This window comes from Lactuca serriola, chromosome 9 (genome assembly GCF_051521515.1).
Source record: "Lactuca serriola cultivar US96UC23 chromosome 9, Lser_US96UC23_V15, whole genome shotgun sequence".
Lineage (NCBI taxonomy): Eukaryota > Viridiplantae > Streptophyta > Magnoliopsida > Asterales > Asteraceae > Lactuca > Lactuca serriola.
In genome coordinates, this window is record NC_136416.1 from 162,733,614 (window position 1) to 162,747,268 (window position 13,655).

Sequence of the window (13,655 nt, forward strand, 5' to 3'; positions counted from 1 at the left end):
GTTCGACAGAAGCTTTTGAGAGCTACGATTGCCAGTCGGTTCTTGAAGTCATACGCAATAATATTTTTAGACTTATCCAAGTGGGAGACTGTTGGATTAATGTCTAAGTCCATAACTATAATTGGTAAGACTTGAACCGACCCGGCATGGTCCATTTGGGTTGCATGGCATCATGCACTTGGATAGACTAAATGAGAGAAATAAGACACTTATGGTTATTAATACATTATAAGTTCTAGTATATTAATAATAAGAATAATAAGATTATTTAATTAGTATTGATCAAGAATTAATCTAGGATTAATTAAGTGATCAAAAGAAGGCTAACTAAATATATGGGTTGATTATGTAAATCATCCATACTTATATAGTGGGCTAATGCTCCATGGATTATCTAGTTGGGCTAAAACCCATATGATGCTCCATGGATGCTCCATGATGTTTTTGTACCCATGGATCATGGAAATGAAAGGCCATGTTAATTAGGGTTTACATGGTGTAACCCTAGCTATATATGCATCTTATTCTTGACCAAAATCGGCACTAGAGAGAGTAAGAAAGGGCTAGCCGATTTTTATGAAGTGTAGAATTCTCTTAAGTTATTCCAAGTGTATTTGGTGTTGTGTGAACCATTTGAGGTGTCACACTTGAGGCACTTGGCACTCAAGCTTCATGAAGACTTTCTACATGAAAGAGGTATGTATTCTATCTTGTTATATTCATTGTTTTGTATGCTAGATTAGGATAATACCTTGGATGTTCATATTTGTATGTATAATAGAGAAAACATAGATCCAAGGTATTTAGGGTTGCATGTACACTTAGGAGTGTTAGAATGCTCAAAACCCAACAAACGGGTGGACTTGATACCATTTGGGTCATCGTCGATAGATTGACCAAATCCACACATTTCCTACCCATCAAAGAGACTGACAAAATGGAGAAGCTTACAAGAACTTAAATTAGGGAAATCGTACGACTACATGGTGTTCCCATATCCATTATCTCCGAAAGAGATAGTAGATTCACCTCGAGGTTTTGACAGTCGCTACAAAGTTCCCTAGGAACTAGGCTGGACATGAGTACAACCTACCATCCACAAATCGACGAACAAAGTGAGAGAACGATACAAAAACTAGAAGATATGCTGAGAGCCTATGTGATTGACTTTGGGAAAGCAAGGGATACTCATTTACCCCTTGTCGAATTTCCCTACAACAATAGTTACCATACGAGCATAAAGGCTGCTCCATTCGAAGCCCTCTATGGCCGAAAGTGCAGATCCCCTCTGTGCTGGGCTGAGGTGGGTGACACGTAGTTAGCTAAAGGACGAGTTCCTAACAACACTCTCACTGGTCCAGAGATCATTCGGGAAACGATCGAGAAGATCGTCCAGATTCGTGAACGATTGAAAGCCTCTAGAGACCGACAAAAAAGCTACGTAGACAAACGAAGGAAACCTTTGGAATTCCAGGTGGGAGACCAAGTCCTTTTGAAAGTCTCACCCCTGGAAGGGCTTGATACGCTTTGAAAATCATGGAAAGCTAAATCCAAGATACGTAGGGCCTTTTAAGATTCTCTCCAGAATCGGCCCTGTAGCTTACATACTCAATCCACTGCGTGAACTCAGTAACATACATTCTACTTTCCACATCTCAAACTTGAAAAAGTATCTGTCCGAGAGACTCGTGTAATCCCACTCGACGAGATCGAGATAAACGAGAGCCTCAACTTCGTGGAACAACCTGTAGCGATCATGGACCGAGAGGTCAAGCAAACGAAACAAAGCCATATCCCGATAGTGAAGGTTCGCTGGAACGCCAAGCGAGGACCTGAATTCACTTGGGAGTGCGAGGATCAAATGAAATTGAAATATCCTCATCTTTTTACTTAGTTATGTGTAACTACTTAATTGCTTAAACTCTAATTTCAGGACGAAATTCCCTCTAACGGGGGGATGATGTGACAACTCTAAATTTCTATCTTATAACAAACCCTACATTCAATCAAAGTCAAACTTACTCCTGCTAAATTTTAGCACTTTTGGTGTCCGTTTGAGCATTCAGATCTTTAATACATCAAAGGATTAAGTGAATGAGTGTACCAGTTGAACTTGTAACCTGTCAAACGAGCATTAGACCATCAAAAGAGGAGTTCACGGCCAGGCACTTAGGTTTACGGCTGTAAACTCCAAGTGGTCGTGAACCCCTTGTATATATATATTACATTTAGTCATTTTTCTTTAATTCTACACATTCTAAGCTATAGAATTCAAAATTCTCTCCCAAGGATCTTTAAGTTTTCTTCCAATCTTCACATATGTTAGAAATCTCTTCCATCTTTGTGTTGATTACATCCTTACTACTTGATTTACCTTTGAATCCACCTACAAATTCCATCTTTGTTCTAGATCTTCAAGATCCTCAAGAACACTTGTGTGTTTTGGACCTTAAAACACTCTTACAAGCTTCCTAGAAGTAAGTACACTCCTCTTACCTAGTTATATGCTTAGATTACTTGTTAAACCGTGGAAAAACACCAAGAATGCCCAAGAACACATGGGTTTACGGCCAAGGCAATCTCCTTGGGCCGTAAACACCATTAGGTGGTGCATATGTGCCACCATTACTTCCTAGGGCTTGGATATTGGACTAGAACCCTTTATGCATGAGCTAAGGACCTTAAACTACAAAATGGTGGGAGTTACCATGGGTTTACAGCCGTAAACCCAACAGGGCCGTAAACTCTAGGCCGTAAACTCAATGGGAGTTGGTCCTTGGGCCGTAAACTCTAAAGCAAGGCCTTATACTCCTTTGGGGTAACCTTATGACCTTCTAACACTTAAACCAAAGTGTTTTCCACATTTTAGGGTGTCTATACTTGCTTAATTAGTTGTTAAATCACTAATTAGATACATATATGTGTCATTATATGCTAAATAGGATCCGTGTGTGCTCAAGTCTTCATTTGACTCTTAGCATCCTACCCCGATCTTACATTGGAATCACTCACTTCAGGTGAGTTCATACCGCTTAATCTATCCTTTTAAATGACTTTAAATGCTTTTATGGGGGGGGGGGGGATACAAGTAGAAAACACATAGTTATATAATCAATCACATGTGATTTATAACTGTGTTTCAAACAATAGAATTTCATATACTTTAAAACTGTCTTATCAAACAAACTGTTTTTACACCGTTTTATAAATTGACATCAAGTCATCAATATTTATTATTAAAATATTCAAATGTTTTACAAAGCTTCTTTTAAAACTTATATTTTCATCAATCACTTAACCCTTTGTACAAGTTGAGCAATGGGTTTACATTCATACTCAAACAATTCAAGACATACATATAAATTATTATATGTATAATTTATGATTCATAGAACTTTATTACATGATTCAAGTATACTAAATTACATAGTTATTTAATAACATTGGTTTAATTCAAAACTACTCCAGAGTATACATTTTCCATAACAAGTTAAGAATACTAGTAAAGAACATACTATCAATCATTCAATCCAGAACGATTGGGTTTTCACAACTAAAATACATGTAACGTTTATATACTTTTTATGAGACCTTGGATACAGGTTGTTTACTTCATTTTAAACAATATAGTTAAGTCTTGATATTATAACCAGAATCTCCAGCAGTGGATCGAAACAATGTGTGTGTAGATCTATATTGGGATTGACAATCCCACACTCAGGCTGCTAGCTACAGTCAGACATACACGCCTACGAGTGACCATTGTTATCAATAGTTTTCAATGCATTCATAGCGTTGGGTTAGGCAATCTAGTCAGTATGGTTATAATAACTCATATAAAAGATGTTACCAATATGTTAGTGTATAATTAGCCAAGCATAAGTACAATTTCAGAACACTGATTTACAATCAGAACGAGTTTATGTAAATAAAACTACTTTTCATATATACTACAAGAAAATACATGATTTTCAGGAAAACATTCATCTATTCAAAGAAATAGGAAACATTCTTTTAACATAAATACTTATGAACTCACCAGCTTAAATGTTGATCTACGTTTTCAAAATAACTTGTATTCTCAGGTCATCAGTAGACAGGTACCGATGACAGATTTTGAGAAGACGGAGCACAATCAAGACTCTTCTTCTATTTTGATCATTCATTTTTGGTGTCTATTACATTACAAAGAACACACATGTATTAAAACTTTACTATTAATGAAGTGGATGATGTTGTTGCTTGTTTACTACTTTGCATTGTTATGATACTTTACATGATGTCCTCCACCCTCGAACGTTTTCGCCGTTCCGGTTTTGGGGTGTAACAATATGCATCCATTTCGAATGGCTCGTAAAATTTTCCCATCTGATTAGTAACATGGAGTTAGCAACTAAGAAAAGCACATTCTATAGAAAAATATTTGATAATTATAGATCTTATGTCCATATTAGATAGATAACTTACCTTAAAGAATAGAATCTTATCCATATGTTGCGACTTGAACTTCCACCATTGTCTCTATATTCAAATAAAAGCATACCGTTTCAATTACTTGCAGATTGTAATACAATTTAATCACTTGTAACCAAAAGGACCAATTACCTGGCCACCTAATAAACTCTCCAAAAAGTCAGGAGGCAACTATCGAGTTCTTGGATCATAATTTTCATTACCATGGGATCTCTTCTTGGCATCCTTCCGGGTTCTACTCAACAAAAAGTTTTCATCAATACAATATAATACCAAAAGACCAGCATAAAAATCAATTAAACTGCATTTTTGTAGAAACTACAAAGAGAAAGGAAGAAAGCGGTAATTATGAAACGATCATAAACCTTAAGATATTTACTTCAAAAAACTGAACCTGAATAAACCAATAGAAAATAATAAAACTAAAAGCATTAGTTTTAGTCTTTTGCAAATAAAAAAGAAAATACAAGCTTACCTCTTTAGGTCTTTTTATTGAAATACATCCAACCAAAAGACCAATCTTCCTATTGAATTTGTTATGAAGACTATATTTCCTCAAAGCCATTGTTGTAACCTTTAGCTCTAAGCGTATGGTTTGGAACCGAGTTGACCAAAATCACTACCATTAAGGATAACCATCCACAAACTGGTATAAACAATAGACGACTTCCAAAAAGTTAAAACCAAACAACACTTTATTCTTGATGATGGGTTTACATTCTTAATGCAATTTAAAGATGAATTGGATAGCTTACCTATATTTAGGTAGATAAGGATAGAGGTCTATATTCCACAAACTCTGTATTAACAAAGCCTTACTCCAACTCTTATGTTTTGACTCAAACAGTGTATACGTAACGCAGTGAGTAGTGTATAATTTATAAAATCAATAAATAATGTACATAAATGAGCACTGGGAGAAGAAGACATTAAAATCAAAAGGCATACTAACCTGAAATCAAATAAGCCCTGGTGTAGTTGATGGCAATTAGCTTGGTGTATTAATCCACTGCGTACCGCCTTCAATTTTGGATATGATTTGTTATTGATTTCCTGCCATGTAACATGAAATATGTCTACATTTGTCCTTGATTTTATGCATCCTTATTTATAATATTTGTTGATGATTTCTTGTTGATTTTAAGAGAATAATTGCAAGGAATGAAAAACTCTGAAAATATTAAACAAATAAGACAGTGAAAGTAAGTCACAACTTACAAAAAAAAATATACATGATCTTATTAGTTTTGTTCAAATATTACCTCAAGAACCATAACCGAATTTATTTTTGATAATGTTTGGACAACAACATCAGTCTTAGTCATACCAACCTGAGAAATATACATGTTACAACTTATATACAAAAGTACTTTACGACCCTAACAATGTTATTATTATAATCACATTCACACATGTTCAGGGCGGAAAAGTAACCTATTCATGTTGGCTAACTCCATTGTTTGTAATGTGCAAAAGACGTAAATGCCCTCGACTCCAGAAACTTACATTGCATCTCTGGTTGAAGCTGCTTCATGTGTGTGACTAAGAATCTGAGACTAACAAACTCCATGAGCAATTATACTCTTATAACTCTCATCCAATAACCTTATGAGTCTAAAGGGATGAATAAAAGAAAAAAAAAGTTATGGTCATCATAGTAAACAATTTACTTTGATTTTAAGATAAAATCAACCAAAAATCTAAGTCTATCCACAAAAATTAAGTGATTATCAAAAATTTGCAAAAACTTCTTTTATACAACATTCCAATACAAACAATTTTTTATTCCAAGATTCATAAATATAAAATGTTCTTTACTTTCTATTTTTCAACTACAAAATTTTTCTCTACTCCTTTGATGTTGGAAATGTTAAAAAAAATGATATTTTTACAAAGTAGAATGCTATAAATAATAGTTTAAGAAAAGTGGAATACTATAAAAGATGGTTTTATTTTATTTTTTTATTTTTATTTTTTTTTAAAATCCACTCAATGTTTGGAATCCTCGAAAAGATACCATTTTACAAAGTAGAATGCTATAAATGACAGTTTCAAGAAAACAGAATGCTAGAAAATAATATATATATATATATATATATATATATATATATATATATATATATATATATATATATAATTTTCATGCCTATGTTCAAAATTCTAAAATTTTTACATAAAAGAAGGCTATAAATGAAAGTTTCCAATATGTTTGAATTGATATGAGGGAAATTAGATCTTAGTTTATCATATTTCTAATGTTGCATGTCGATTGATCTCTATCTTTAGCTGAAAAATAAATATGAATTTTATAAAAAAAACAACTCAGTAAGATAAATCCAAATATCCTAAAGCAATTTCTTAAACATCTATCATGAAATATATATATATATATATATATATATATATATATATATATATATATATATGTTTGAATCGATATGAGGGAAATTAGATCTTAGTTTACCATATTTCTAATGTTGCATGTCGATTGATCTCTATCTTTAGCTGAAAAATAAATATGAATTTTATAAAAAACAACTCAGTAAGATAAATCCAAATATCCTAAAGCAATTTCTTAAACATCTATCATGAAATATATATATATATATATATATATATATATATATATATATATATATATATATATATATATATATATATATATATATATATATATTGTAATCTTAAACATTTAATTCATTTAAATATGAACACTATGTAAGGTGGTGGTGGTGAATATTTAAAACTAAACATCTCACTTCAAACCAAACGATATATTGCTGAGTAATGAAATCTCCAAATAAAATAAAGCAACACACCCCCTATAAAAGGGTTAGTCCATAAAATGGAAATTTCATTCTCAAGCCGCATGTCTTTCATATTCCACATTAACAATCTACACTAAAAGTAAATCAAATCAAAGATATAAAAAAAATCAAATATTTAAATTTTACCCCTACAAACATAAAGTTAACATAGTATGTTATCATGTGGCATAGAAGTATATGAGTCTTTGATAGAAAGAAAAAGTTTTTTCAAGCGGATAAAGAACACGTTCTTCATATTTTGAAAACTTTGGAAAAAATGACCTCATTTATGCAACAAAATGGCAAAAACACACATATCAACCTTGGAACCAAGAATAAAAGCACAAAGAAAAAATCTATGCATTTTCTTGTTAAACATCTTTTATTCGAAATTTCAAAATAAATAAATAACCAAAGCAAAATACTCAGAAGAATGGCGTCAAATCTGAGAAACAACACTTACAAAAACACCCAGATTGTTCATTCAAGCTATGAAATACGTATTCAGATAGATAGATTGAAGATGAAAGTTCAATTTGTATTCAATAAACCTAATTAAGTTGGAATCGAAGATAAAGCTTGAAAAATCGAACATGCAAAGTCAAAAATCGAAGTTGAAATCATAAATCGAACCCTGTGGCCGGAGGTAGAACGTCGTCGTCGGTGTGTCTGGGCGTAATAAGATGTGGGAGTAACAACTTAACCTAGATGAGTAAAGTTGCGCAAAGAAGATCGATGTTTACCCGAACGGAAATTGTGGCGCTGGAGGGCATATGAGCGTCCTCTTCACCATTGATGAGGGAGTAATCGCAATTCAACATAAGGCCTAGTATACCTGATTCAGTGGGTGAAGGTTTCACCATTAAGGTCGTTGGAAGCAGGAGAAAAAGAAAGAAAGAAAATGATTGATACTGAAGATTAGGGGAAAACGTAACCGAATTAATTTGGAACAGTTTGAATGTTGATTTTGATTTTCCCGAGATGAAGAAACATCGGACAAGGGCAGTGTTGGTATTTCACTTTACAGAGTTAAGCGGAAAAAATTGATTGGGAGGGGTTTAGAGATTGCAAGGTAGCAATAAAGCTCTTATTTATTAGGAAAGGAGATTCGTCAATTTGTTATTAAATAAAAATTACTAAAATAAAAAGTGTCAATCGCCGATCGACAATATTTTAATAGACATTATAAAGTAATTAAATATTTTATAAAATAAAAATTTTAAATTACGTTTTTGGAAAACATATTTTCACAAAATCAAATCGTCTTTCTTTTCATAATGATACGTTATTTCTAAAAAATAATAATTTCCCTTTTAAAGAAATAAATAATAAATTTATTATTTAAAATTTATCATAGTTTTCGTTAAAGTAATTCACATGAATCAAGTTTATGTATTCAATATCGTTATTAGTATTACATATCATTATCATTATTTGTTTATATATTGTATAGTCATTGAATTAAATAATACATTTTGTATTAGTTTGGGCATCCACTACTTTCAATTTCAAACATCTAAATGCTATTATCGATCCTCTCAAATATTTATTTTAATACTTTTAAAAACTTAATAATAAAAAAATAGTATATATATTTCCATGGTACATCATAATTACAAACTATTTGTAGCGCGTGCAAATAGTTTGGTTCGGTGTAGAGATGGAAGAGAGTGGTGGTGCCGGTGATGATCAATAGTCGAACAATTCAAGATCGGATTGAACGTCACGTTTACTTTACTTGCTAGGTCAACAATTTTTTTTGAATGTATAGTTCTTTTATATTTAGTATTTGTTTAGCTTAGATCGGTTTGGTTCAAGTTAATGCATGTGAGGAGCCCTTCCGTGCTCACGGTACACAATATTTTTACTATCCGAGTCGAATCGTCCCATCAACACCTCTAATACACCTTTGATTCTTGTTTTAATAAAAAAAATTAGTTATTTTATTGTAAACAATTATGTCAAAGCTAGTGAATTTCAAATTGTAAACAATTATGTCAAAGTTAGTGAATTTCAAATTGTATAATAAGTGTTTCAACCCATATTCCAATAAACGAATGAAAAATATTAAAATAAAGTATATAGAGATAGGTTTGTGTGGGAATTAATTATATATATTGGAATATAGGTAGACATGTGACGACAAAATGCAAAACATTGCAATATAATTTATATATATACTAATTCTAAACTACACCATGAACAGGAGTTGTTTCTGATTGGACCACTTTGATTTTTATTTTTATTTTTTTTTTAAAACGTCCGTGTAGGCCAATAAGAATAAGATCGGTGTCCATACATGTGGTAAGCACCGCTTTTTTCATCGATTTTTGAGTCGGCTTTTTACCCCCATTCAATTTAGATCAGTGTCCTCTCCACCGCTTCATTTTCTTCCGGATCCTCTACCGCCTCATCTCCGCTTCTGACTTCTTATCGGCCTTTGCTGGCGATTTCCCCTAAACCAAGAAAACCGACAAGCCAAGAGTGTCGATTCATGCTCTGCGTCTAACCGAAGATCCAATCCCAGGTATTTGTCCTTCGCTACCATCAACAAAAGGGGAAGGACGGTCACAAGCCGACTGATGACTTCAGCCGACACCCAGTTCATCGCTTACCGCTCCATCATCCGCCCACAATCGCCGCCCAACTACTTCTTCCATATTCACATCGTCTTCTCCTTCAATGGCATCCATATAATTTTGTCAGATGAATCTTCTTTGCAAGGTCAGTTATGCTTGGGTACTAAATTTGAAAACCCTGTTTATGTTTTCTTTGTATCCTTCATTGAAGAGATTTCTAGCAATGGTTGAAGTATTTGTTTATTTTTGGTTTTATTTGATGTAATTTACCGATCAAGTTTTTCCAAATTGGTTGTTGTCAAATTCATTTTTTTTTTTTTTTTTTGTAATTTACTGATAAAATTTATGTAGTTTCCTGTTTTCTGAGTTCATATAATTGTTTTTAATTATTTTTTTTTTAAAATTTGGTTCAACCCCTCAATTCGTCGTTATTTGGTTCAATACAAAATATCTGGTGATTCTATCATATTCATGATTTTCCTTGATTTTTCTTACTGAGCTAACGGAAATGTAATTGCTATCGTATGCTAATCATTTCAGGTTATCTAAAGTCAACAAACTCATATTTTTGTCAACGTAAATCATGGAAATTTCCGAAATTGAAGAGAATATGTTTGCGCTGGGTGAACCGAAGGTAAATCTATCGTTATTCTTTTTAATTTAATTACAATTATTATTCATGAACTTATTCATTAGTTGTTTATGTTCCTCCAATTCTGGGCAATCTGCTGAAATTTTCTCAAATATACTTTAGATATAATTTATTGGTTAATATGTTTGTTTTATTATGGCTACATGGAGGAATGTTTAAGACGCTCTCTTTGATCTACATCAAGGTGTTGACCGTTTTCCCCGACTTAGAACCAGATCAAAACGAGAAGGCAGAAGAATTCCAATAACTGGATCAAAGATAGAAACTATACCGGCCGATGATTACTCTTTTTCGCTTTCCCTCTAATTTTCCACTTGAAATTGACTCTCTCTCTCTCTCACACACACACATACATAAACGTACAGGCATGTAGTAGTTTTAATAGTTGCATATGGGTTGTTTTGCAGGTTTACAAAGGATGGAGTGTTAGCTTCCATTTCATCACCAAGTAAGAAAAACATAATCATCTCTTCCATGTTTGGCAAAAAAACTCTTTTTTTATTATTATTATTATTTTTTATTTCTTTGACTATATTTTGTTGATATTTTGCAATGAACTTACCTAAGTGACAGTAAACCTGACAACAAACATTGGTTAGCAGCTCAATAATTTCCATCACTTCAAGCAATTTAAGTTTTTTAATTACACAATCGAAATGTTGCCATATTATTGTATAAATATATTCAACTATAGTGAGTTTCTGGTGTGGGATTGGTACCTTTTCACTCAATTAATTTCTGATTTTGTTGCAGGTTTACAATTTTGATGAAACAACACAAAAGGTACATTTTTTTTGTTTACTTATATCTGATTCATCCATCATCTATAATCATCATATTAGTTTTTTAAATCAACTTATGTTACTAGACCTTGGGTAACCATATTAAAAATCATTTTAGGTTATTAGACCTCAGCAATTTAATGATTTCTTATTACTTGATCAGATTTCATTGATTGTTTGTAGTTTTGGTGAATTATAGTGTTGTTGGTTGATTCCATACGGGTAAGCGACTGTTTCTTTTTTATTTTATTGGCTAAGCACTTGATATTGACCCCATTAAAGGTTTTTTTCCTGAAAAACACCCTCACTTTTACACCAGTCATGATAGGCATCAGAGTAAACTATCAAAGAAGCATCGAACTCTTAATGTTTTCTTGGTAGTTGGTGATTGTATCTTAGTTGGATTACAGGTGATTCTTCCTTCTTCATTTCTTCTCTTCCAGTCATACCATGTATATTCATTCCATTGAAGCTGTTCAAGTTGCTCATTAGCTTACATACCTTTTTTTTTTCCCACAGCCAATTTTGGTGTACATATGTAAGATGGATGGGAAGTTGAGCTTTAATGCTATTAGTGTGAATTTTTTGACAGAAGTTGCAAAGGTTATCTTTGCACTTATTATGCTTCTAATACAAGTACACAAGTTATTGTGCTTTAGGTTTAGTTTTTCCCTATTACAATTTACACATGATTGTGCAAATTGAAGAATTTTTGGTTTTACAGGTTACAAATTAGAAGGCTGGAGGCAAGCCACTTCTTTCAGTCCCCGATTTTATACAGGTAATCAAATCTAGCTTTTCCAGACATTTTCTCATGAGGGTAGTTCAGTCATTTGACATTTTTACCTACATTCCTTGTACAAGCATCTCGCAACAATTTGGTTTCTTGAATGACAGAAATATAAAGTGTTCAGATTTATAAACCGTTTGCTGACCATGTTCTTAGGTTGAATCCTCCGAGGTGTAATGCCAACCCATCAAAACCAATTGTAAATGTATTTAAGGTGCTTAGGGGTGATTATTGTTGCTTTCTTCCATGTTTCTCATTTTTGATTGTTTGAACCTACTTTTGAATCAAATGGCCTGTTTCTTGCATGTTTGAAGATTTTTGGATATTTATACTGATATTTTTGTTTGTGTATTCTTGAGTCATTCAAATGTTTTCTACTTTTATAACTTGAATCTTTATTTTACTTATTTTTCCATTCAAAATGCAGGTTTGTCTTGAGGGAAGGTCTGCTGGACAATGGTAACTAAACATGATTAAGAAAACCATTGATGAAGGTTCAACTTTTCATTGTGTTGGTTCTTGACAATGCTCATTGGAGTATGCTGGTTAAAATTTTCAGTTGTTATTTTCCTATTTCTTTTGGCTCTTTTGTAAATGATGAAACATCCAAAAAAAACATCAATCTTCTATAATAATCGACGGCCTCCAATCCTCGCAGCGCGGGGTTTCATCACTAGTTCTTTCTAAAGGTCTTTTCATTGGAATCAGTTGTATATTGCACAAACTGAAATGGAAAGAAAGTTCTAACAAACATATGCCATAATTTCATTAACATATCAACTTGAAAAAACAAACTACAAATTTTTATTTTTTCAATCATCTCGGATGAGAAAATATGATACTAATCATTTAATCATCTAATGGAATACTATAAGCAAGGGCTTCATTAATAAGGAGTAGACAAACTCATCTTTTACACATAAAACAGCCCGTAATTTATTCAAAAGAAAATTTTCAAATTACGAAAACAACTATATAATCAAAAGCTATTTATTTAACATCCAGCAAAAAAATGAACAGATTAAAACCAACACTTGCTAAAAGATTATTTTACCTCCAAAACTAATTCTATATAAAGAACCTAAATTGAGCATCTTTATTACTCAACATTTGTAACATTGTTTTAAGAATAGTTAGCATAAACCATTACATATGTAATTATTTTGCTTAACATTCAACTTAAAGGTCTGGCCACATTCACCAAAGGGTAAAGAAAGCCTCACTGAACTCTAGTAACTTAACCTTCAATGTCCAAATTGAGTGCACTAAATCTATCAAGAGAATGTAACAACACAAACCAAATGATTTAAGATAACATCTTTATTGCATATGATTTCCTTCTATTTCCAAACTTGTACTTTTGGTAGAAAGATCAGCCATAAACTAATATTTAAATCTTCAAAAAAAATGTTAAAAAAATTCATTTAGCAATATGTTAGAATTAATTAAGAACATAGAGATATAGGGTGCGTTTGGTTGTGGAAAACTGTTTTTATTTTCTATGAAAATGTTTTCAGAAAATAGCGTTGAGTTTTCATTTTCAATTTTCAATGAAAACGCGTTTGGTTGGAA

The 13,655-nt window shown here is 32.3% G+C and overlaps 1 long non-coding RNA gene across 2 annotated transcripts; it reads left to right on the forward strand.

Annotated features, from left to right (window-relative positions):
• The first annotated feature begins 9,862 nt into the window (after window positions 1-9,862).
• LOC145074071 (uncharacterized) lies at window positions 9,863-12,689 on the forward strand. 2 transcript variants are annotated; one of them, XR_013691685.1, is made up of 7 exons: window positions 9,863-10,004; window positions 10,400-10,959; window positions 11,265-11,703; window positions 11,813-11,896; window positions 12,018-12,074; window positions 12,240-12,297; window positions 12,511-12,689. It is a non-coding gene; the product is annotated as an uncharacterized LOC145074071 (long non-coding RNA). The 2 variants fall into 2 exon arrangements; XR_013691686.1 differs by lacking the exon at window positions 12,240-12,297.
• The last annotated feature ends 966 nt before the right edge of the window (window positions 12,690-13,655 follow it).